At 46.1% G+C, this 27,738-nt stretch overlaps 1 pseudogene; it reads left to right on the top strand.

Annotated features, from left to right (window-relative positions):
• Positions 1 to 22,642: 22,642 nt before the first annotated feature.
• On the top strand, positions 22,643 to 24,409 carry LOC143786306 (serine/arginine-rich splicing factor 9 pseudogene; annotated as a pseudogene).
• Positions 24,410 to 27,738: the final 3,329 nt, after the last annotated feature.

Here is a 27,738-nt window from a genome sequence, read left to right as displayed (position 1 = left end):
ACCACAGCCCTTCCACTTGACCAGGTACTGAAGCCTCCGCCTGGAGAGACGAGAATCTAAGATCTTCTCCACCACGTACTCCAACTCGCCCTCAACCAACACCGGAGCAGGAGGCTCAGCAGAAGGGACCACAGGCACAACGTACCGCCGCAACAAGGACCTATGAAATACGTTGTGAATGGCAAACGACACCGGAAGATCCAGGCGAAAGGATACAGGATTAAGGATTTCCAATATCTTGTAAGGACCAATGAAGCGAGGCTTAAATTTGGGAGAGGAGACCTTCATAGGAACAAATCGAGAAGACAGCCATACCAAATCCCCAACGCGAAGTCGGGGACCCACACCGCGGCGGCGGTTGGCAAAACGCTGAGCCTTCTCCTGTGACAACTTCAAGTTGTCCACCACATGACTCCAGATCCGCTGCAACCTATCCACCACAGAATCCACCCCAGGACAGTCAGAAGGCTCCACATGTCCCGAGGAAAAACGAGGATGGAAACCAGAGTTGCAGAAAAATGGCGAAACCAAGGTGGCGGAACTAGCCCGATTATTAAGGGCAAATTCAGCCAACGGCAAGAAGGTCACCCAATCATCCTGATCAGAAGAGACAAAACACCTCAAATAAGCCTCCAGAGTCTGATTAGTTCGCTCCGTTTGTCCGTTAGTCTGGGGATGAAAAGCGGACGAAAACGACAAATCAATGCCCATCCTACCACAAAAGGATCGCCAGAACCTGGAAACAAACTGGGATCCTCTGTCCGACACAATATTCTCAGGAATGCCGTGCAAACGAACCACGTTCTGGAAGAACACAGGAACCAGATCAGAAGAGGAGGGCAGCTTAGGCAAAGGAACCAAATGGACCATCTTGGAGAAACGATCACATATCACCCAGATGACAGACATGCCCTGAGACACCGGAAGATCAGAAATGAAATCCATAGAGATGTGTGTCCAAGGTCTCTTCGGGACAGGCAAGGGCAAGAGCAACCCGCTGGCACGAGAACAGCAAGGCTTAGCTCGAGCACAAGTTCCACAGGACTGCACAAATGACCGCACATCCCTTGACAAGGAAGGCCACCAAAAGGACCTGGCCACCAGATCTCTGGTGCCAAAAATTCCCGGGTGCCCTGCCAACACTGAGGAATGAACCTCGGAAATGACTCTGCTGGTCCATTTAGCAGGCACAAACAATCTGTCAGATGGACAAGAGTCAGGCCTACCAGCCTGAAATCTCTGCAACACACGCCGCAGATCAGGAGAAATAGCTGACAAGATAACTCCTTCCTTGAGAATACCCACAGGATCAGCGACTCCAGGAGCATCAGGCACAAAGCTCCTAGACAGAGCATCGGCCTTCACATTCTTAGAACCTGGTAAATACGAGACCACAAAGTCAAAACGGGAGAAAAACAATGACCAGCGGGCCTGTCTAGGATTCAGGCGTTTAGCAGACTCGAGATACATCAGATTTTTGTGATCAGTCAAGACCACCACACGATGCTTAGCACCCTCGAGCCAATGACGCCACTCCTCAAATGCCCACTTCATGGCCAACAACTCCCGATTGCCCACATCATAATTTCGCTCTGCCGGCGAAAACTTCCTGGAGAAAAAGGCACAAGGTCTCATAGTAGAGCAACCAGGGCCTCTCTGCGACAAAACGGCCCCTGCCCCAATCTCCGAAGCATCCACCTCCACCTGAAAGGGAAGTGAGGTGTCAGGTTGGCACAAAACAGGCGCCGAAGTAAACCGGCGTTTCAACTCCTGGAAAGCCTCCACGGCAGCAGGAGCCCAGTTAGCTACATCAGAGCCTTTCTTGGTCATATCCGTCAATGGTTTAACAACGCTAGAAAAATTTGCGATAAAACGACGGTAGAAGTTAGCAAAACCCAAGAACTTCTGAAGACTCTTAACTGACGAGGGTTGAGTCCAATCATGAATAGCTCGGACCTTGACTGGGTCCATCTCCACAGCAGAAGGGGAAAAAATGAACCCCAAAAAGGGAACCCTCTGTACACCAAAGAGACACTTTGAGCCTTTAACAAACAAAGAATTTTCACGCAAAATCTTAAAAACCATCCTGACCTGCTCCACATGCGAGTCCCAATCATCAGAAAAAACCAGAATATCATCCAGATAAACAATCAAAAATCTATCCAGATACTTCCGGAAAATGTCATGCATGAAGGACTGAAAAACTGAAGGTGCATTAGAGAGCCCAAATGGCATCACCAAGTACTCAAAATGACCTTCGGGCGTATTGAATGCGGTTTTCCATTCATCGCCTTGCTTAACGCGCACAAGGTTGTATGCACCACGAAGGTCTATCTTGGTGAACCACTTGGCACCTTTAATCCGGGCAAACAAGTCTGACAACAGCGGCAAAGGATACTGAAATTTGACAGTGATCTTGTTTAAAAGCCAATAGTCAATACAAGGCCTCAAAGATCCGTCCTTTTTGGCCACAAAAAAGAATCCCGCACCAAGAGGGGAAGAAGAAGGACGGATATGCCCCTTCTCAAGAGACTCCTTGATATATGAACGCATCGCGGTATGTTCAGGTACCGACAAATTAAACAGTCTCCCCTTAGGAAACTTACTGCCAGGAATCAAATCTATTGCACAGTCACATTCCCTATGAGGAGGCAGTGCACTGGACTTAGACTCGCTGAAGACATCCTGATAATCAGACAAATACGCCGGAACTTCCGAAGGCGTAGAAGAAGCAATAGACAAGGGCAGGGAATCTCCATGAATTCCATGGCAGCCCCAACTTGACACCGACATTGCCTTCCAGTCCAAGACTGGATTATGGGTCTGTAACCATGGCAAACCCAAAACAACCAAATCATGCATCTTATGCAGAACAAGAAAACGTATCACCTCCCGATGTTCGGGAGTCATGCACATGGTAACCTGTGTCCAAAACTGCGGTTTATTTTTTGCCAAAGGCGTAGCATCAATACCCCTAAGAGGGATAGGATTTTCTAATGGCTCCAGAACAAAACCGCAGCGCTTGGCAAATGACAGATCCATCAGACTCAGGGCAGCACCTGAGTCTACAAACGCCATGACAGGATACGATGACAGTGAGCAAATCAAAGTTACAGATAGAATAAATTTAGGTTGCAAATTACCAATGGCGACAGGACTAACAACCCTAGTAAGACGTTTAGAGCATGCTGAGATAACATGTGTAGAATCACCACAGTAGTAACACAAGCCATTCTGGCGTCTATGAATTTTCCGCTCATTTCTAGTCAGGATTCTATCACATTGCATTAAATCAGGTGCCTGTTCAGACAACACCATGAGGGAATTTGCGGTTTTGCGCTCCCGCAACCGCCGGTCGATTTGAATTGCCAGGGCCATGGAATCATTCAGACCTGTGGGAATGGGAAAACCCACCATCACATTCTTAATGGCTTCAGAAAGGCCATTTCTGAAATTTGCAGCCAATGCACACTCGTTCCACTGGGTCAGCACGGACCATTTCCGAAATTTTTGGCAATACACTTCAGCCTCGTCCTGGCCCTGAGACATAGCCAGCAAGGCTTTTTCTGCCTGAATCTCAAGATTGGGTTCCTCATAAAGCAAACCGAGCGCCAGAAAAAACGCATCAATATCAGCCAATGCCGGATCTCCTGGCGCCAGCGAGAAGGCCCAATCCTGAGGGTTGCCCCGTAAAAAAGAAATAACAATTTTCACTTGCTGAGCGGAGTCTCCAGATGAACAGGGTCTCAGGGACAAAAACAATCTACAATTATTCCTGAAATTTCTAAATTTAAATCGGTCTCCGGAAAACAGTTCAGGAATCGGTATCTTAGGTTCTGACATAGGATTTCTGATAACATAATCTTGTATGCCCTGCACACGAGCAGTAAGCTGGTCCACACCTGTAATCAAGGTCTGGACATTCATGTCTGCAGCAAACACAAGCCACTCAGAGGTAAAGGGGAAAAGAAAAAAAAATGAGAAAGAGAAAAAAAAACTCAGAATTTTCTTTCTTATAATCCCGCTTCTGCAATGCATTTAACATTTAATACTGGCCTGGCAAACTGTTATGACCCCAATGGCGAGGGTCTCAGAGGAACAAGTAAGTCTGCGAAGTACAAAAATCCAGCTCATAGGGCAGTGGTAACTGGGTTGACCATATATCTACTCCTAACGCCAACACTAGAAGTAGCCGGGGAACATGCCTACGTTGGTCGCTAGATGTCTCGCGCCAGCCGGAGGACTAACTACCCCTAGAAGAGGAAAACAAAGACCTCTCTTGCCTCCAGAGAATAGACCACAATAGTTGGATACAAGCCCCCCACAAATAATAACGGTGAGGTAAGAGGAAATGACAAACACAGAGATGAACTAGGTTTAGCAAAGAGAGGCCCACTTACTAATAGCAGAATGTAGTAAGATAACTTATATGGTCAACAAAAACCCTATCAAAAATCCACACTGGAAATTCAAGAACCCCCGAACCGTCTAACGGCCCGGGGGGAGAACTCCAGCCTCCCTAGAGCTTCCAGCAAGGTAAGGATACAGATAATGTACAAGCTGGACAAAAATGCAAACGAAAACAAATAGCAAAAAGCAAGAAAGCAGACTTAGCTTAATCTAGCAGGAACCAGGATCAGTAGACAAGAGCACAACAGATTAGCTCTGATTACAACGTTGCCAGGCATAGAACTGAAGGTCCAGGGAGCTTATATAGCAACACCCCTGACCTAACGACCCAGGTGAGCATACAAGGGATGGCAGACATTCCCAGAGTCAAATCACTAGTAACCACTAGAGGGAGCCAAAAAGGTAAATTCACAACAACACCCCCTGTGTAATATCACATGTGTAATACAAACACTCCCCCGTGTAATATCACACGTGCAATACAGGCACTGCCCCGTGTAGTATCAGACGAGTAATACAGACACTGCCCCATGTAATATCAAATGTGTAATACAGACACCCCCCCTGTGTAATATCACATGTGTAATACTGTCAAGGTGAAAATATATTTCTTATATATCTTTTTGTACTTTTATACTCTTATACTGTGAAACAATAAGTTTTTCCTATCTGCTAGCTAAAGCATATGTAATTGTATTTAAAGATGGGCGCCAGGGTTCAGTTTCGTTTCTGGTTTGTGTCTGGAGGGATGATTCATTTCTTCAGAATCGAAACTCAGGAATGTGAAGAAAGGGAGGATTCACCAGAAGACGTCAGAACAAATCAGAAAGACTGAATGCTAGCTTAAACCCCGCCTAATGCACGCCTTCCCCTAACACTCAATATAGTATTGTGTATTTTAGAATAAAGCCAGTTGGTGTGACCGCTGCAGACATGTGTGGATGCACGGGGCATTAACTAAGTTTGAACCAGCTACCTGTCTGATTTATTCTTATCCGGTACCAGATGCCCTGCACACATATTAATTTGGAATGACTGGTGAAGGAAGGGTAATTGTCGTTTTACGACCCCGACAATTTGGCGCGACCAACGTGGGGCGTGGCCAGCGATCCGAGACCCTCTGGACCCATGCCTGGATGTCTGTGGATGATACCCGTAGTGGCTGACCTCGAGGACTGATCACCCTCCGTACGCGGTAAGTGGCGATCATGTACACTGTATATGTCACACTTGCTAGTGTCTCAGCCGTTATTGGTTTGTCTGTAGTCTCCTTGGGTCCGGGAGGTGAATGATCGAGTGGTGAGATCAAACGTGATCCTGTGCCACGCTCTGAACCAGCAACTGAGAGACGTCGCATCCTGTGCGACCTCTGTACACCACACCTCCCTCACCGGTCATTGTACTCCGTTCAACCACCCTACCCGTGACTATTGTCTAGTAGTGAAGTGGAGTGATAAATTGAGCTAGTTGTAGATTGTGGGGCAGCTTAGAGAAAGGGATAGGAGATGCAGCCTCTGTGATATTGTACCAGCTAGGTAATTAAGACGTCCCGAGCAGGGACCACCTGTATTTCTGTGGAGGGCTCTCACTAGGAGACCGCCTCCCGACTGTTTAGGATATCGTGGCAGGATAGTCTGTTAATCACTGGTGTTCAGGTTAGGGACAGAAAATATTGAGCGCGAGGCTCTTCTTTTTCTAATACGTTGAGCGAGATTCTGTATTGTGGAACCCAGTGTTGAAGATCGCTGCCAGTGGCCTACTGCAGGAGGCCATAGTATCCTGGGAGCCAAGCTGCGTATCTTAAAGCAGAAGAAGTCTGTGCCCCACAAGTTAAATGAGGATGCTGTGGAAGTCAAGACAATGGTCACGGGAGGGCAAGAGACAGTCAAGAAGCTTATCTGCGAGTTGCGCGAGGCTTAAAGAACAAAGGATGAGAATAGGTTGATGGAGAGGAAGGATCAGACAATATAGCACCCGTATTTGGTTATAAAATGCCTTTGAACTGTGATTTTACAGATTGTAAAATGGCCGCCGTGCCACTGATGATGAAAATGCAGTCCCAGCCACCGCCCTGTAATGGCGGGACGAGCTCTCCAAAAGCGTAGGCGTGTCCTGTTTGTGTTGTGCAGAATCCAACCTGGGTGGAGACCTGCCTTGTGTGTGCGTACGGACCGTCCTTGGGGCTCCGCCCAGACCACGGAGGATTATATGAAAGTTTTGTAGAAATTAGGTCTGAAAACTGCTGTAATTTGTGACTGTAGAAGATACGGAGCTTTGTATCAGTGCGGTGTACTGTAGGGGAGGGGCTGAGCAGACCGCTGCGAGATTTCTTTGTCAGTTCTTCTCCATTCTCCTTATCTGCGCTACGTGCTGGAGAAAGGGGGGCATACATCTGGGCTTTTGTATTCTCCCTCTTGCGCTGAAGAATGCAGTGAAAGTTCTTATCTCCGCGTTACTAGATGGGAGGGGCTGAGTGAGCCCCTGCGCTATTTGCTTGCAATTTTTCCCCTCGGCGCTGTGGGCTACGGGGGAGGGGGGGGGGCCATGTATTGCATTCTAAGTTTTCTCTGTCCTTGGTACAATACACACTGAGAGATTTATGTTTACAGCAATAAGTACTGTATGAAATTGAAAGTGAAATAGACCTGCCTAGTCTTAGATGAAAACTTGTAAGTAATTGAAAGATTGGTAAAAGGCACCAATATATCCTGGACTGCCGAGAAGTTCTATGGGCGTCTTATGGTAGTGTTTGAAGATCTGGGATTCTCACTGTAACAAAAAGCCCATTCATACTTTTTTGTAGTAGATCCGATATTGAGATTTCCACTCCGGATGATGCATTGCAAATAGTAAAAGGTTTTCAAAAGAATTTAGCCCAGCAAGAAAGGCAGGGGTTAAATCACTAGCCGTAGTAATTCTTGCTCGCTCACTGGCCCCCATCGCTGCAGCTGCGAGATCAGTGTTTCTTATCTCCATGTAACAGACTCCAGTTTCTGCCCCCCTCCTTTGTACATGTGAGTCCAGCTTCACACTGCAATACGCCTTTAACCCTGTATAGGAATCTAACTCCCTCCCAGCTGCCTTATGTCAATTTTCAGCTAGACTTTCTAGGAATCTGAAGTTTTGTTTCCCTGTCATTCACGTTGCTACATCACACCCCAGGAATCCCAGGTTCTTTTCTCAGTAGGGTATGGGGACATAATTACCCACCAGATAGGAGCCATAGTGAACCCAGCTAACTCTACCCTGTCACATAGAGGTGGTTTGGCCCAATAGATAGCTAAAAAGGGGGGCCCATCCATAGCCCAAGAGTGTCAAGCCTACCTTGCCGCTTATGGCCCCTTGTATCCAGGAGATGCTATGACTACCCAGGGAGGGAATTTGCCCTGTGATATAGTGCTACACACTGCAGGCCCTAGATACTGATTACAAGACACCCGAGCACTGCCGTACAGTATTGCAGACTGCCTTGCAGACAGAGCTCACCTATGCAGGACATGCTACAGGTGTGCTGATTCAGCTTCATGGAGACAAATAGAGACCTGTTGCTTATTACAGCGGCCGCCTGGATACGGTGGCAAGACAAAGCCCCTTCTGTGTTCGGCCCGTGTTGTCTGTCCAGCTGTTGCTACACAAGTCTTCAGAGATTGTTTTGGATTACCCACTGATGGTCCACACCCCACACAATGTACATAGTATCCTTAACCAAGTACAACCTGGCCACATGTCCATGGCTGGACAGCTGCGACTTCAGTCTGCTATTCTCATGCCTACTAATGTGATATTGAAAAGGTGCACTGTCCTGAACCCCGCTACTCTTCTCCTAGTTCCCCTGGATCCAAAGGGGGGAGGAGTAGGTGACATGAAAAAAGGACACTCTTTTTCTTTTTCTTTCTAGAATGGATCCAGAGGAACAAGATTAGGTTTCCAAACCACATGATTGTCTAGAATTGATGTCTCAGGAAACGGCTGGTCTCTAGTGTGCCTATTCTAATGCTGATTTTGAGCTTTTTGTAGATAGATCCTGTCACCCAGATGACCAAGGACGCTACTGTACCAGATATGCTGTGGTCTCAGAACATGAGATAATCAAGGCAGAGTCAATGCCAGCTCATATGTCTGCACAAGAAGCAGAGCTCAAGGCGCTCATAGAAGCGTGCAAACTAGCAGAAGGTAAGACTGTAAACATCTACACTGATTCCAGGTATGCTTTTGGCATTACACACGGTTATGGGCCTATCTGGAGAGCCAGGGCTTTCCTGACAGCAAATGGCCACCCCTTTAAACGTGCTGAGGCAGTCCAGCAACTTATGAATGCACTACAGCTTCCCACCCAAACAGGCATCATAAAGGTAAAGGCACATACTAAAGGCACTGATGGACGGACAAAAGGGTAACGCACTGGCAGACCAGGCTGCGAAGAAAGCAGCAAGCACTCCTGTAGCCTCTCAAGTACATCACCTAGACACCCCACCATCTCCACTTGTGTTGAAAGACATCTTAGCCCGGTTACTAAAACAGGCAAGTAAGGAGGAGAAAAATAGGTGGCAAAAGATAGGGGCTTGCTCTGATACCGTTACCGGACTATGGGGGAGGGGTGAAAAGGTCTGCCTACCACAGGTACTGTACCCAATGATGGCACAGGTTCTGCACGGGAATGTGCACCACTCGAAGACGGCCATGTGTGACACCCTACAGAAACAATGGATTGCCCTCCGGGTTTTCCACCTGCGCAGAAAGGCAGATACAGAGCTGCATGATATGTGCCACACATAATCAGAGTAGGACAGTGAAAACCCCATCCAAACACACTCCCCGGCCCTTTAACCAATTCCAGAGACTGCAGATTGATTATATTCAGTTACCCAGGGTAGGGACGTATGAGTATGTGTTGGTCTGCATTGATTTATTTTCAGGTTGGCCAGAAGCCTACCCAGTTGCCAAAGCTACGGCTAAGACAACGGCGAAGAAACTGATGGCTGAGATCATATACAGGTATGGAGTTCCTGAAGTCATTGAAAGCGATCGGAGTTCCCATTTTACTGGAGAGATCATGTCAGAGGTAATGGCAGCACTGGGGGTAAGTCAAGCATTGCATACTCCATCCGCAGAGTAGTGGAAGAGTGGAGAGACTAAATGGAAGTCTTAAGTTTAAAATCCAGAAGGCAATGACAGAGACTGGTAAACCATGGACAGAATGCCTTCCTCTAGCTTTGTTTTCAGTAAGATATACCCCAAACAGGAAGACAGGACTGTCACCGTATGAGATTCTGTTTGGCAGGAGCCCCAATCTTGAATGTTTCTTTCCACAACAGTTGTAGCCCAAGTACCAGGACTTGACTAGCTATGTGCAGGCCTCACATGGACACCTTGCCAAAGTGCATTTAACTGTCTTCAGTTCTCTTCCAGACCCAGACAAGGTTCCTGGACACCATCCTTTTGTGCCAGGAGACCTGGTGTATGTGAAAAAGTTTGTGCGCAGAGATTGTCTCCAGACGAGATTTGAAGGACTTCACACGGTGATCCTGGTCACCCCCACTGCAGTAAAACTTGAAGGAAAGAGCACCTGGATTCACGCTTCACACTGCAAAAGAGACCGAACCAGTGTTTAGTCACAGTAGTGACTGAAGGGAAATGTTGCTGTTGTTTTTGATCCTGGAACTGAGGGCCATCCTCGCCCCTACCTCTTCGGCCCCTATTGTAGATAAGAATTCTGGCCCCACTATTCTCTGGGTAAACCTGACAGCCCTGGTGAATATCTGGCGATTTGATTTCTGTGATGTAGTCAAGTGCCTTGAGACTGAACGGGTGGTAGAGGGAATCATCCAGTTTTATATGTGTGTTACCAGAAATGACAACAATAACTGTTATTATTGGTCAGATGCTGCCTGGAATACGGGAGATGATTGGGGATATAAATCTAGTGAAGCCATGTTCCCAAGGATGGGACGGGTAGGAGTCTTCGTGAGAGAATGCATCTAACAGCCCTTCTGCAACCACTTAGGGGCTGTAAATGGGGTAAAAGCTGTCACCCCCTCCTCCTGAATCTTGAAAGCCCCCAATCTGCTGATCTGCAGACGTTTGTACTGGGAAGATATTATAATTATGTATTTAGTAGTGGATACCATGGGAATTTAGGCCCAGGTGAGCGTTTGCAAAATGTAGTTAATGAAGTGATCCCCATTCCAGCTCTCAGTTGGCGAGAGGTTTTCTCCATAGAAACACAAACAGCCCCAAGGAAAAACCTATGGTTAGAATGGGTGAGATACAATGTAAGAGTCCAGAATATCTCTGTAGGATGTATTGCTTGTGCTGCTGCGAATACACACCTATACACACATGCATTGCTTTTTCCTGATGACAACACCACTGCCTGTGTCATGAATCTGTTGAAAGGTTTGAAGTCCACTGATTGCCCAGATTATGTCCCACTATTTCATAAGGAACCTAAACTAAAGGTCCCAGGAGAAGTAACAGTATTAGCTGACAATTACACCTGCTATAATTCCCACGATACCACAGGTACACTAGTAGGGATCTTCGAGACAGGTTTCTGCAAAGGGAACAGTTCTCTAGATACTGATTTGCTAATTAAACATACACAATATATGTACACCAAAGATACCTGATGAACCTACCAGAAAGAGGAGAAGTCTCGATCAGCTCCACACGAGTTATGAAGAAGATCCACTAGTATATATTGATGCTATTGGGGTGCCAAGGGGGGTGCCTGACCAGTTTAAAGCCCAGAACCAGATTTATGCCGGCATTGCTTCTATAATCCCACAGGTGCAGATTAATAAAAATGTTGAATGGATCAAATATATATATATTACAGTGAACAAAGATTTGTCAATTATAGCTGTGATGCCTTTCAGGATATAGTTGAGGATTTGGGCCCTAACACTTGTATGACCCGTGCTGCAACCCGACCTAAGAGAATTACACTGAATCCTGTCCAGACAAGATCACATGCAGTGATATAAGAAGCTGACACAGGATTGTGGTTGGTGGATAGTGGGGACATTAACTTTTAGGAGTAGGCTGACAGTAATCCTTTTGGGAAGGAGCTGTAGACCAGCATGTCATGTCGCCCCCACCACCAGAGAACCAACCACATCAGGTAGGGTAAGACAGATACAGGAGTATTATCCCTGGAGGCCCTCTGACCAGCTAGCTATGCAAAAACAATTGGCTGACCCTGAGAGCCAACCTTTCTCATTTTACAGACAAATAATGACCATATGATAGATGTATAAATCCACCTAGGCAGGCCTAGGGAGTTGGTGAGCACAAAAACAGGTGACGTGCTAAGACGCAAATTAAGATTTTCTACAGATGTGACAAAGGAGAGAGTGTAGAGCTATACTTTGGACGGTTACAGCTGAAATGGGAAGACATGGAGTACAGTCCCATAAACCCACTTGGTGTTAGAGTATTGGTAAATACATTCATTGACGGTATGACCAAAGACTTACGAGACGAAATATAGATAGCCAGACCTGAATGGCGAAATGTAGATCCAAAAGATCTCCTGAAGGTTTCTAAAGAAGTTGAACAAATTAGGACAATAAGACGACGTGTCATGTATGCTGGAGCAGACACATCTTTCTTCTCCAGTTGGTTAGGTGGGATCAAGAGATTCCTTCAATAAGTTTGTTTAGTACTAATTGCCCTCCTTATAATTGGATCGATAATTTTCTGTTGTGTTATTCTTTGTACAAAAAGGTTATTGCCAAAGCAACTCCGACTGGCACCGTCCTCAATCAAGAAGAAGACCCACCAGAGTACAATGGTACTGATCCAGGGGAGATCCCGAAGTACATTCCTCTCAAGAGAGTAGACAGAACCCCCCATTCTCAGATGATGCTAAGAGATTTAGTTTAGGGACAGTGGGAGAACTCCATGTGAAGTTAGTGAAGGGTTCAGCTGCCTGGAGGCCTCTCGTTAGGGGAGAGTTTCTGAGGTGTCTGGATGAAGAAATCCACCTCCCCTTTTCCCATCACATGGACAGTCTCGAAGGATCTTTCTTTAAGGGAAAAACTTAGTGTTTAGGGGGGATTGTCAAGGTGAAAATATATTTCTTATATATCTTTTTGTACTTTTATACTCTTATACTGTGAAACAATAAGTTTTTCCTATCTGCTAGCTAAAGCATATGTAATTGTATTTAAAGATGGGCGCCAGGGTTCAGTTTCGTTTCTGGTTTGTGTCTGGAGGGATGATTCATTTCTTCAGAATCGAAACTCAGGAATGTGAAGAAAGGGAGGATTCACCAGAAGACGTCAGAACAAATCAGAAAGACTGAATGCTAGCTTAAACCCCGCCTAATGCACGCCTTCCCCTAACACTCAATATAGTATTGTGTATTTTAGAATAAAGCCAGTTGGTGTGACCGCTGCAGACATGTGTGGATGCACGGGGCATTAACTAAGTTTGAACCAGCTACCTGTCTGATTTATTCTTATCCGGTACCAGATGCCCTGCACACATATTAATTTGGAATGACTGGTGAAGGAAGGGTAATTGTCGTTTTACGACCCCGACAATACAAACACTCCCCCGTGTAATATCACACGTGTAATACAGGCACTCCCCCATATAATATCACATGTGTAATATCACGTGTAACACAGACACTCCCAGTGTAATATCACACGTGTAATATCACATGAGTAACAGACACTCCCCCATGTAATATCACCCATTTCATACAGACACTTTCCCTGTGTAATGTCACACATGTAATACAGACACTCCCCCATGTAATATCACATGTGTAACAGACTGTGGCGATATCGCAATTAATCTGAATTGTCCAGACATATTATTTCAGTATAAGAACACAATCAATGAAGAAGAAAACATACTCTTTATAGTGAACCCTACACCAAGTGGTAATCCGGGTCAATTCTACAGGACTCTCTCTGTCCCGGTTCACACCGTGCTGCCAACAATATGTCACGGATCCCACCAATGGGTGAGGGATTCCGGGAAAGATGGCTGTATCGTCCCCACCACTCAAACCCAATTTTCCACGAGCCGGGGTTGTTTGGTTGCCTCTGGTTCCTTCTGAAGGAGATTTATCTATATCCCACTTCCCCGTTACGCTTTGGAACTTGCAGCTCTCTGGCGCCCCCTTTACCCTCAGGTCAGATCAGGTACTGCACCTAGGGCAAAACTGCTCACACATTGGTATCATTTTGCACAGTGTCTCTGCCATAGGGCTTTGTTTGTTGTATGAGCGAATGCAGAGAGGGAGAAAGGGGGGGGGGGGGGGGTCGAAACTGCAGAGTGTGACATGGTACTTTCTAGAACTAATCTCATATTATGACATTTTTACATTATCGTGACACTCTCATAAATAGCAATACAACAAGGGAAAAAGAGAGACTAGAAAGTCCAATAAAATGTAAGTCACATTATAAAAGACATATGAAAAACACCAACTCATAAATACACATGCAATAAAAATCAACAAAGATAAATAATCTGAAAAAAGGTGAAAGACATCAGCACCAAACCCCAGCAAAAAGGAATATAAAGTGGATGGGAAACGCCTCATAATAACCACATTACATAAAAAGTACTAGTGACAATGTTAGTCCTGACTAACAGTCCTGTGCTCTTATCAAATATTAGGTTAAGTGCCCATCTCTACCTGATCCATAGTAAGTCAAAACCATCAAGACTATAATAGTAATGTGCAATAAGCAGAGTAAAATAATAGGAGCACAAGGAACACCGATAGGCAACAAACAAGATTAGGTCATATAAGGAGGGTCTTACCCATAGTATCCACACAAGGGGTTAAGTGCTGACAGCCCCCTAGCCATGTCTGGCTAATTAAGATGGGGTAGGTATGTGGCGATATCGCATTCAATCTGAATTATCCAGACATATTATTTCAGTATGCACAGGGTCATGATCTAGAGTTCATGTGAGAATGACTGCTGGGCTGGCCCTTACTGTAATTAATTCAGAGGCTGCCATTTGTTGACTGGCTGCTGATTAGCTTTTGTGTCATGATTCCCAATGGCAGGGAAACATCAGAACACAAAAATAACGGACGAGCTCTGGGTGATGGAATCTCGAGCTGACCGTGAGCTAAATCTACCACACAACTAACAGTAGCCAGGGAGCATACCTACGACTTCCTAGATGCCACGCGCCAGCCGGAGGACTAACTACGCCTGGTAGAGGAAGGAACAGACCTGGCTTACCTCTAGGGAAATACCCCAAAAGATGAAAGCAGCCCCCCACAAGTAATAACGGTGAGTTAAGGGGAAAAGACATACACAGTATGAAAGTAGATTTAGCAAAGAGAGGTCCACTTACTAGATAGCAGAAGGATACAAAAGAGGACTTCACGGTCAACTGAAAACCCTTTCAAAAAACCATCCTGAAATTACTTTAAGACTCCTGTGTCAACTCATGACACAGGAGTGGCAATTTCAGCCCGCAAGAGCTTCCAGCTACAGAGAATAACAAAAACTGCAAACTGGACAAAAGATACAAAACAAAAGGACAAAGTCCACTTAGCTGATCAGCAGACTAGTAGCAGGAACATGCAACCGAAGGCTCTGGTTACAATGAAGACCGGCAAGGAAATGACTGAAGAGCAAGGCTAAATAGGAAACTCCCAAACACTGATGGGAGCAGGTGAACTGAGACAGCAAAGCACACACAAGTCACCAGTACCACCAGCAACCACCAGGGGAGCCCAAAAAGTGGATTCACAACAGTACCCCCCCCTTAAGGAGGGGGCACCGAACCCTCACGAGAACCGCCAGGGCGATCTGGATGAGCCCTATGAAAGGCACGAACCAAATCCGAGGCATGAACATCAGAGGCAGTTACCCAAGAATTATCTTCCTGACCATAGCCCTTCCATTTAACCAGATATTGAAGTCTCCGTCTGGAAATACGGGAATCCAAGATCTTTTCTACAACGTACTCCAATTCACCCTCCACCAGCACAGGAGCAGGAGGTTCAGTAGAAGGAACCACCGGTACCTCATATCTCCGCAACAACGACCGATGGAATACATTATGGATAGCGAAAGATGCCGGGAGGTCCAAACGAAAGGACACAGGGTTAAGTATCTCCAAAATCCTATAAGGACCGATGAACCGAGGCTTAAACTTAGGAGAAGAAACCCTCATAGGGACAAAACGGGAAGACAACCACACCAAGTCCCCAACACGAAGGCGAGGACCAACACGACGACGGCGGTTAGCAAACTGCTGAGTCCTCTCCTGGGACAACTTCAAATTGTCCACCACTTGTCCCCAAATCTGATGCAACCGATCCACCACCGCATCCACTCCAGGACAATCCGAAGATTCCACCTGACCAGATGAAAAACGAGGATGAAACCCTGAATTGCAAAAGAAAGGAGAAACCAAACTGGCAGAACTAGCCCGATTATTAAGAGCAAATTCTGCCAACGGCAAAAAGGCAACCCAGTCATCCTGATCCGCAGACACAAAACACCTCAAATAAGTCTCCAAAGTTTGATTAGTTCGCTCCGTCTGGCCATTAGTCTGAGGATGGAATGCAGACGAAAAAGACAAATCAATGCCCAACCTGGCACAGAATGCCCGCCAAAATCTAAACACGAACTGGGTTCCCCTGTCAGAAACTATGTTTTCCGGAATACCATGCAAGCGAACCACATTTTGAAAAAATAGAGGGACCAACTCAGATGAGGAAGGCAACTTAGGCAATGGTACCAAATGAACCATTTTAGAAAAACGGTCACACACCACCCAGATGACAGACATTTTCTGAGAAACAGGGAGATCAGAAATAAAGTCCATAGAGATGTGCGTCCAAGGCCTCTTCGGAACAGGCAAGGGCAACAATAACCCACTAGCCCTAGAACAACAAGGCTTGGCCCGAGCACACACATCACAAGACTGCACAAAAACACGCACATCCCGAGACAGGGAAGGCCACCAAAAGGATCTAGCCACCAAATCTCTGGTACCAAAAATTCCAGGATGACCTGCCAGCGAAGAAGAATGAACTTCCGAGATAACTCTACTGGTCCAATCATCAGGAACAAACAGTCTACCAGGCGGACAACGATCAGGTCTATCCGCCTGAAATTCTTGCAAAGCACGTCGCAGATCTGGGGAGACAGCAGACAAAACCACCCCATCCTTAAGGACACCAGCAGGTTCAGAATCCCCAGGAGAGTCAGGCTCAAAACTCCTAGAAAGAGCATCTGCCTTAACATTTTTAGAACCCGGTAAGTATGAAACCACAAAATTAAGCCGAGAAAAAAACAACGACCATCGTGCCTGTCTAGGATTCAGGTGCCTGGCAGACTCTAGATAAATCAGATTCTTGTGATCAGTCAAAACTACCACCTGATGTCTGGCACCCTCAAGCCAATGACGCCACTCCTCAAATGCCCACTTCATGGCCAAAAGCTCCCGATTACCAACATCATAGTTTCACTCGGCGGCCGAAAATTTTCGAGAAAAGAACGCACAAGGTCTCATCACTGAGCAGTCGGAACTTTTCTGCGACAAAACCGCCCCCGCTCCGATCTCGGAAGCATCGACCTCAACCTGAAAGGGAAGAGAAACATCAGGCTGGCGCAACACAGGGGCAGACAAAAAGCGGCACTTAAGCTCCCGAAAGGCCTCCACAGCAGCAGGGGACCAATTGGCAACATCAGCACCCTTTTTGGTCAAATCCGTCAGAGGTTTAGCAACGCCAGAAAAACCAGTTATAAATCGACGATAAAAATTAGCAAAGCCCAAGAATTTCTGAAGACTCTTAAGAGAAGTAGGCTGCGTCCAGTCACAAATAGCCCGAACCTTGACAGGGTCCATCTCAATAGAAGAAGGGGAAAAAATGTACCCCAAAAAGGAAATCTTTTGAACCCCAAAAACACACTTTGAACCCTTTACACACAAAGAATTCTCCCGCAAAACCTGAAAAACCCTCCTGACCTGTTGAACATGAGACTCCCAGTCATCAGAAAAAATCAAAATATCATCCAAATACACAATCATAAATTTATCCAAATATTCACGGAAAATATCATGCATTAAGGACTGAAAGACTGAAGGTGCATTAGAAAGGCCGAAAGGCATTACTAAATACTCAAAATGGCCCTCAGGCGTATTAAATGCGGTTTTCCACTTGTCCCCCTGCTTAATTCGCACCAAATTATACGCCCCACGAAGATCAATCTTAGAGAACCACTTAGCCCCCCTTATGCGAGCAAACAAATCAGTCAGCAAAGGCAACGGATACTGATATTTGACTGTAATTTTATTCAGGAGTCGATAATCAATACAAGGCCTCAGAGAGCCATCCTTTTTAGATACAAAGAAAAAACCAGCTCCTAAAGGAGATGAAGAAGGACGAATATGTCTCTTTCCCAGGGACTCCTTAATATACTCTCGCATAGCAGCATGTTCAGGTACAGATAAGTTAAACAAACGACCCTTTGGAAATTTACTGCCAGGAATCAGATCTATGGCGCAATCACAATCTCTGTGGGGAGGGAGTGAACCAATTTTTGGCTCCTCAAAAATATCACGATAATCAGACAAAAATGCTGGAATCTCAGAGGGAATAGATGACGAAATGGAAACCAAAGGTATATCCCCATGAGCCCCCCGACATCCCCAGCTTAACACAGACATTGTTTTCCAGTCAAGGACTGGGTTATGAGATTGTAACCATGGTAATCCAAGCACCAAAACATCATGCAAATTGTACAACACAAGGAAGCGAATCACCTCCTGATGGTCTGGAGTCATACGCATAGTCACTTGCGTCCAGAATTGTGGTTTATTACAAGCCAAAGGCGTAGAATCAATACCCTTCAGAGGTATAGGAACTTCCAGAGGCTCTAAATCAAACCCACAGCGCCTGGCAAAGGACCAATCCATAAGACTCAGAGCGGTGCCAGAGTCCACATAGGCATCCACGGTAATAACTGATAATGAACAAATCAAGGTTACAGACAGAATAAATTTAGACTGTAAAGTGCCAATTGAAATAGACTTGTCAACCTTCCTTGTAAGTTTAGAGCATGCTGATATAACATGAGCAGAATCACCACAATAGAAGCATAACCCATTTTTACGCCTATAATTCTGCCGCTCGCTTCTGGACAGAATTCTGTCACATTGCATCTTCTCTGGCGTCTCTTCAGAAGATACCGCCAAATGGTGCACGGGTTTGCGCTCCCGCAAACGCCGATCAATCTGAATTGCCATTGTCATGGACTCATTCAGACCTGTGGGCGCAGGGAACCCGACCATAACATCTTTAACGGCATCAGAAAGGCCCTCTCTGAAATTTGCCGCTAGGGCGCACTCATTCCACTGAGTAAGCACAGACCATCTACGAAATTTTTGGCAGTATATCTCAGCTTCATCTTGCCCTTGAGATAGGGCTATCAAAGCTTTTTCAGCTTGAATCTCCAAATTAGGTTCCTCATAAAGCAACCCTAAATCCAGAAAAAACGCATCCACATTGAGCAACGCAGGATCCCCTGGTGTCAATGCAAATGCCCAATTTTGAGGGTCACCTCGCAGCAAAGAGATTACAATCTTAACCTGCTGGACAGGATCTCCAGAGGAGTGAGGTCTGAGAGAAAGGAACAATTTACAATTATATTTGAAATTCAGGAACCGAGATCTATCTCCGGAAAACACCTCTGGTGTAGGAATTTTAGGTTCAGACATCGGAGTATGTATAACAAAATCTTGTAAATTTTGAACCTTGGTAGCAAGATTATTTAAACCTACAGCCAAACTCTGAGGGTCCATCTTTAAACAGGTGAGATAAGAGCCATTCAAGGATTAGAAGGAGAGATAGGCAAAGGCTGTAATTAGAGCTGAAATACAACTGATCCAACTATGGAGCAAGAATAGGGGGGAAAAAAAAAAATCTACAGACTTCTTTTTTCTCTCCTTTCTTCTGCCAATAACTTTAACACGGGCCGGTCATACTGTCATGATTCCCAATGGCAGGGAAACATCAGAACACAAAAATAACGGACGAGCTCTGGGTGATGGAATCTCGAGCTGACCGTGAGCTAAATCTACCACACAACTAATAGTAGCCAGGGAGCATACCTGATTAACCCTAGATGCCACGCGCCAGCCGGAGGACTAACTACCCCTGGTAGAGGAAGGAACAGACCTGGCTTACCTCTAGGGAAATACCCCAAAAGATGATAGCAGCCCCCCACATGTAATAACGGTGAGTTAAGAGGAAAAGACATACACAGTATGAAAGTAGATTTAGCAAAGAGAGGTCCACTTACTAGATAGCAGAAGGATACAAAAGAGGACTTCACGGTCAACTGAAAACCCTTTCAAAAAACCATCCTGAAATTACTTTAAGACTCCTGTGTCAACTCATGACACAGGAGTGGCAATTTCAGCCCGCAAGAGCTTCCAGCTACAGAGAATAACAAAAACTGCAAACTGGACAAAAGATACAAAACAAAAGGACAAAGTCCACTTAGCTGATCAGCAGACTAGTAGCAGGAACATGCAACCGAAGGCTCTGGTTACAATGATGACCGGCAAGGAAATGACTGGAGAGCAAGGCTAAATAGGAAACTCCCAAACACTGATGGGAGCAGGTGAACTGAGACAGCAAAGCACACACAAGTCACCAGTACCACCAGCAACCACCAGGGGAGCCCAAAAAGTGGATTCACAACACTTTTGTATTTGTCCTAGTATTGTTCTATAATCTTTGGGAAACAAAGGCACAATGTTTGAATGTTTGTTAACATGTTGATGACCCATTGGTACTCTGCAATATGAAGGACAATCTATGCATGTTGTTTGCACACTCCTACAGTGAGGGATGGCCTCCTTCCACCTTTCTGAAAGCCTGTGATGGAATGACTGAATGAGAAGTTGTGACCTATAAAAAGGAAGATCTGTTTGTGTTCAGAGAGCCTACATTACAGAAGTCCTGACATCATAACTCCAACTGAAGTAATACAGAGCTACCACATTTGGCCATTGCTGAACCATGGATACGTTTAGAGAAAGCCAGGATTGGACCATCTGGTCACCTGGTTCCATGGAGATGTTTGGAGAAACCAGGTGGTGACTCTTGTGTCAACTGGCTTTGGATCTTGTATGGACTATATGGACTCTCATCTCCCTATGCTTGTCGTTACCTCCTCTCTGTGTGTGTGTATTACAGGTGGGGTAGCGACCCTGGGAGCTCTGATGTAACATCTGCCATTATCCCGGCGAGTCAGCGGAAGGGTGAGACCCTGTAATGTGCACCATCTTGGGTAATTGCTGGGATTGTTCTGTTTGCTATTATGTGTTGTGGTTCAATAAAGTATTGCACACTGTTTTACCTTAACCCTGTGTTGTCTGAGTAGTGTCTTACCCATGGGGAGATAGAGCGGCGTTTAGTGGTATGAGCCCTGGTCCATGCAGTCTTGCTAAAGGCAGGGAAGAAGACCAGAATGGATATGCAACCTCAACAAGAAATGGAAACTACAGGAAATGTGCCAGCTTTAATGGATTGAATGGGATTTAATCCATGAACTATGGAATGCGGAGGAAGCCATGCATGGACCCAATGGATACCAGTTGTTACTCTTCAATTAAGTGTGGAGTTTATTTTCATAAGGAGGACATGGAATATGCTCTAAGTAAACTGGATGATCGGAATCCTATCACGTCTCGCTAATTAAGATGGGGGAGCAATGTGAAGAAACCAGAGTATATCTTAATTACCCATATGACTATGTTTTTGCAAACCAAGAAGAACTGACTTTTTATCTGTATATTGGCTTGTGGATTTGTGTGTTTATGTCTGGTGGGTCAAGAAGACAGACTTGCAAACTGATATACTATTTAACATACTGTGTAAGCTTGTAATAGTGACTTGTACATAGTGTGTGCTTATCTTTGTTTATTGTGTGCTGACATGCTAATTGTGTATTGTATTCTATAACCAGTTTGTTGACTTCAAAGGAAGATAGGGAAAGGCTGTAAGGGTGACTGAAGGACACTGGGTAATTCTAAAAATAGCTTTACAGTTCTCGGGAATAAAAAGACTCAGAGCAGATCACATAAAGACAGGGCTACCAGCCGGACATTCTGCATACACCCAATGGATGAGAGAGAGGACTGCATCCAATTCATCATGGCACCATCACGAGGGACACGGATCTATGATTCTACAGGAAACAACCTAGGGGTTTTCGGCTCTGGTTGGAAGGACACAGATCTGATGCAGTAACCATCTCTGAACCAAGGATATGTTTGGAGAAAGCCAGGTTTTGTGACCCGCTGATCACCTGGTTGCATGGAGATGGTTGGATAAGCCAGGTGGTGACTCTCGTGTCAACTGGTTTTGGACCTTGTACGGACTCTATGGACTGTTCTCTGTCATCTCCCTATGCTTCTTGTTACCTCTTCTCTGTGTGTATCACAGGTGAAATAGCGACCCTGAGAGCCCTGACGTCGTGTCAACTGGCTTTGGATCTTGTACGGACTCTATGGACTGTTCTCAGTCATCTCCCTATGCTTGTCAATATCTCTTCTCTGTGTTTGTATCAAAGGTGGAATAGTGACCCTGGGAGCTCTGACGTAACATCTACCATTACTACGGCGAGTCAGCGGAAGTGTGAGACCCTGTAATGTGCACCATCTTGGGAGTAATTGCTGAGATTGTTCTGTTTGCTGGATGGATGTGTGGTTTAATAAAGTATTGCCACACTCTTTTACCCTTACCCTGAGTTGTCTGTGTAGTGTATTGCCCACGGGGAGATAGAGCAGGTGTTCAGTGGTATAAGTCCAAGTCCTGGTCCATGCAGTCTTGCTAAAGGCAGCCGGACCAGCGGAGGAGAGCATCCACTGTCCCTGTTTCTCTACAATTGGTGGCAGCATGTGGGATACTACTCAGCTCGGCGGAACCAGGGAAGCTGCAGGGGACTTGTGTTCATAGACACAGTCCAGGGCTTCACAACCAGGGAGGCATACTGACAGACCCAGCAGACCATTGGTGAGGCATGCATAGCAGGTTTCGGATGCTACTATGTCCAACCCCACCAACTCAGCCTTGGGAAGAGGACCAGAATGTATGTATAACCGCAACAAAAAACGACAACTACAGGAGTTGTGCCAGCTTTGACGGATTGAATACCGGACCACCGACTCTCGGTCGGATTTGATCAAGGAATTGGTACGTTGGAATGCCCAGAATGTCATGGAGGACAATGAAACTCCTGCGAAAGTGGACCCAAAGGATTTAAGCTGCTTGCCATATCAAGGACCCAGTGGTAGTCTGGAATCTAATACCCTGTCACCAGCTGCCAGAATCCAGGAATTCTTGATTGCATTGGGACCTAGAGCCTCAAGTGAGGAGAGGGCTTGTGCTATTGAATCAGTTTTGGGAGTTCCAGTAACTTTACCATCAATGCGGGACCCTACCACCATGATGTCCCACCACCAAGGAAATCATCTTCGCTACAGAAGCGTGCCAGTGTTTAATGAGTCCAACACAGAGGTTGATGAACATCTGCAAGATTTTGAGACTCCGATGATGATGCACCAGGTACCCAGAGCTGACTGGGCTAAATACCTGTGGACTAGTTTGACTGCCAGGACTATGGAACTATTAAGGACACCCTGCTGGCACTTTTTACCATTACCCCCGAGAGATATCGCACCAAGTTCCCGGACATTGTGTAGCCAGGGGGTCTCCTATGTAGAATTTGGCAGTCAACTCCGAGACACTGCAACCACTGGCTTGATGGTAGGGCTGCGCCCTCTGTTGCAGCCCTTCTGGATGGGATCATGCTTGAGCAACATTTGGAGAGGATTGCCCCATAAAGTGAAGAGTGGGTAGCCAATTGGAAACCTGACACTCCAGAGCAAACAGCCCGATTGGCTGATAAATTTACAACCCACTGACCCCGCTGGAGACTCAATATGACCACTGATGCAAGAAGACCCTTCAACCAAAGATTTGACCGACCACCAGGACAAAGGTTTACCAACAGTACCCTTGAGTTGCCCAACCCATGGCGCTGCTATCCATGCGGGTGCCTTGGACACATTACCAAAGATTGTTCCCAGGGCCGTGGTCCCATGCCTGGAGCCTGTCTGCCAGCTCCATCAGTCAACATCTGCCAAAACGAGCCAGCAGGGTCTGAGGGGCACTACCCCCAGGATACACTGGCAAAGGATGAACTGATATACCCTGTTCACACTATATGGCAGGTTGACAATCCTACATAGCCAACCTCCATAGCCACCTCCAGGTCAGTGATACCAAGGCCCAGGGACCTCGGAACACTGGGTCTTCCATCACCCTAGCCAGCCCAGATATTGTACCAACAGAACATCATTTACCAGGCCACCAAGGGGCCTTCTCCCAGACTGGGGGTCAGCGCTTGGGAAATGGGTGCATTTTTGTGGGCAATTTGCCAGCCAATGTACAAGAAAAGAAGCTGGAGGAGTTGTTCCATCAGTATGGGAGGATCCTTACCATCGAGCTGAAGAATCATGGGTGAGTCGGTACCACACCATTCGCCTTAATCACCTTCCGTGATCCACGGGAGGCGGAAAACGCCATGAGTGGAAGCAATGGACACAAATTTTGTTCTCCTCGGTTACATGTGGAGTTTCCCAGGTCAAGCAAGAGACCAGGGGGAGGTTATGGAGGACTCCGCTGGAGGAATGGGGCACTTTCTCAGCGAACTGAATACAGAGTCCTCATCTCTGAGCTTCCCCCCCTCGGGAAGTTGGCAGGATCTAAAAGATCATGAGAGAAGCTGGAGATGTCTACGATGCTGATGTGCACAAGGATGGCATCGGGATTGTGGAATTTGTTCGCAAGGACAAGAAGGAATATGCTTTGAGGAAACTGGATGATACAAAGTTTCGTTCTCACGAAGGTGAAACCTCTTACATTCGTGTCTCTGCTTAAAGACATGCTAACAGATTGTCCCCGATAAGTGGAGAAGGATGATTGGAAGCCTATCATGTCTGGCTAATTAAGATGGGGGAGGTATGTGACGATATCGCATTTAATATGAGTTATTCAGACATATTATTTCAGAATGCCCAGGGACGTGAGCTAGAGTTCCTGTGAGAATGACTGTTGGCCCTTATTGTAATGAATTTAATTGTTGACTGGCTGCTGATTAGCTATTGTATTTGTCCTAGTATTGTTCTACAATCTTTGGGAAACAAAGGCACAATGTTTGAATTTTTGTTAATATGCTGATGACCCTTGGCGCTCTGCAATATGAATGACAATCTATGCATGTTGTTTGCACACTCCTGCAGTGAGGGATGGCCTCCTTCCACCTTCCCCCAAGCCTGTGGTGGAATGACTGAATGAGAAGTTGTGACCTATAAAAAGGAAGATCTGTTTGTGTTCAGGAAGCCTACATTACAGAAGTCATGGCATCATCACTCCAACTGAAGTAATACAGAATTACCACATTTGGTCATCGCTTAAGCATGGATACATTTGGAGAAAGCCATGATTGAACCTGTTGGTCGCCTGGTTCCATGGAGATGTTTGGAGAAACCAAGTGGTGACTCTTGTCAACTGGCTTTGGATCTTATATGGACTCTATGGACTCTCATCTCTCTACGCTTGTCGTTACCTCCTCTCTGTGTGTATTGCAGGTGGGGTAGCAACCCTGGGAGCTCTGACGTAATTATCCCAGCGAGTCAGCGGAAGGGTGAGACCCTGTAATGTGCACCATTTTGGGTAATTGCTGGGATTGTTCTGTTTGCTATTGTGTGTTGTGGTTCAATAAAGTATTGCCACACTGTTTTACCTTAACCCTGTGTTGTCTGTGTAGTGTCTTCCGTGGGGACATAGAGCGGCGTTCAGTGGTATGAGCCCTGGTCCATGCAGTCTTGCTACAGGCAGCCGGGCCAGCAGACGAGAGCACCTGTAGCGCCCCCACCGCCGCAGGGCCGAGGGGTACCCGGTACCGGGCCTGTGAGTCTCTGCTCAGGGGTTGTCACGGCGGCTAGGCCCCGGTCCGTGACCCTGCCGTGGGGCGCACAGTAGATAGGTATGGAGTGTGATGATAATGGTGCAGTTGTGGGGTGCAGGTCGCGGTAAATAACGAGGACACCAGGTTGCAGTCTCTTTACCTCTTTACTGAAGATCTCTGGGTCCTCAGTCCGGAACACGGTTCACCAGGCTGCGCATGTCCGGCCGGTCCAATGGCACCTCCAGGGTTCTCTTCACAGGTGGAAATCGGTGCCTTCCTACTAGCGCTATGTGTTGTGGTCCTTCCCTGCTGTGCTTACGGAAAGTACCCCACAACTGTTGTGTCTGTTTCTTAAGTTCCCTCACAACTCGATTAGATGATGTTCTGCTAATCCTCCGTCCCTCCCTGATGTTCTGGTTGGGACGGCACCCGTTTGACGGGTAGGCTCGGAGCTCTTCCGGGACCCTAGAGTCGCCCCTCTCCACAAGTTGCCCCCCCAAGACTGCATAGGTGATATGTGTTAGACAGCCCGCCTTAAACTGACTGTCCTGCCGCGGTTTGGAGTATTGCTTGAAGCGGAATATTATTCTACTCCCTCGGCGTTCCGGCCACCGGTAGTGCGCCTCAGTAGGATGTTGCTTCGGTCTTACAGCACGACTCCTACTGGTATTTCTCCTTTGCGTGATCTCGTTTCTCACTCAGCACAATCTATCTCGCTTCTAATCCTTCCTTGGGTACCGCCGCTTCCCGGAGCAGGCCTGGTCCCGTTACGTTCTTTCCTGTTGCCAAGCCTCTGTCAGGACCCCACCCCTGACAGAGACCCTACTGTATCTTCCCCTACAACACCCTCTGCCACAAGGTGTTGCCTGGTTCCAACCCAGTCAGCTTTCTCATCTAACTTCCTGCCAGACCCCCAGTTTACCCACTATGGTGGGGAGTGGCCTAATGAATAGAACCCTTAGCTCCCCCCGGAGGCCCAGCTGTGAAATGTATTGGTGTCTGTGATACCTGATCAGATGAACCCCTTCAGTGCCATCGGACGCACCATGGCTCCCCATAGTGGCGGAGCCACAGTACTGCAACGACCAGGACTCTGGGGCGCTGCACTCCCCCCTGGTTAAACACAGTACTCCGGGACTGGGAAGAAAACAACAATACAAGTTAGCAAAAAGACATACAGTTTTGTTGAGTGCAATAACAATAAGTATACTTGAACAGGCTTCCCTTTATGGGAGGTAAGGACACTTGAACGTTACAAACATGGTTAACATTATAATTTACAGGCTATAAATAACTCCTGTTACCCAACCGGGTATTCTACTAAGTGCAAAATTATTGAACAATAATTTAACGTTGCCTTTAAGGACATACACTCTTAGTCCATTAAAGACCTTCCTATAATCACATTATAAGGTAATTTAACTTTTTCATTCTCCTTCTTTAGATCTGCAGGACCGCCTGTCCTATCGGCACCAGACCTACTGCCTCTCCTCTCTGTTACAGGACCGCCCCGTTCAGCCAGGGCCTACTGCCTTTTCAACTACTATACACAGTATAGAACATAACATTACTTTCATTTTAAGAGCACTAAGTCATCTCTACATGACTCCTATGAGGACTCAGGGTTTACCTTCTATCCTAACTATCTATCAACATTATCTAAACATTTTCTATCGAACATTAAGCCTTCTCATTATCTTTCTTTCTATCATGCATGCTGGACACCACGTCTATCCCTACGGGCCCACTGCATCCTTCCGCTATCTTTCATTTTTTTTTTTTTTTTCAGAGAACATCATCAGCATTTCTTCACAATTAACTAGTTAAATACATATAACTTACTCATGTAAACATTATCATCTCTTTCTTTGGTCAAACATTATTGCTATCTGTCTTAAAGCAATATCACCATTTACGTGCAACAATGAACATCCCCTTTAAGAGGGGATCAAGTCTCTATGAGGTAGCACGCCTTCTCAAGCTACCAGTCCATACTCAGCAAAGGTTCCAGTGTGGTATCTTCACAAAGAGTCCTTCTTTAAGTAAAACCAGTAGGGAGCGCCTTTAATAAGGTGCAAACTATATACAAGAAGTTCGGATCATGCACTGTTCATGATTTCAGCAGTTCTGTAAGCTTTGCAAAAACTTTAGAAAAAGCAAATAAAAGCAAAACAATAGGGATCCCGGGTCAACAAAAAGGATCCCCTTAAGAGTTTACCCTAAACGGGTTTAGCAACATAAGAGAACAGTAACTATATACAGTTTCAGGTTTCCGAGGTTTATTCTTCTAAGTCTGGGGGTGATCTCCGTGAGCACCGCCCTCCTCCGGCCACCACATAAA

This window comes from Ranitomeya variabilis, chromosome 7, assembly GCF_051348905.1.
Source record: "Ranitomeya variabilis isolate aRanVar5 chromosome 7, aRanVar5.hap1, whole genome shotgun sequence".
NCBI classification, from domain to species: domain Eukaryota; kingdom Metazoa; phylum Chordata; class Amphibia; order Anura; family Dendrobatidae; genus Ranitomeya; species Ranitomeya variabilis.
Note: the sequence above shows the minus strand (reverse complement) of the source record. Positions and strands in the feature narration are given on the sequence as shown.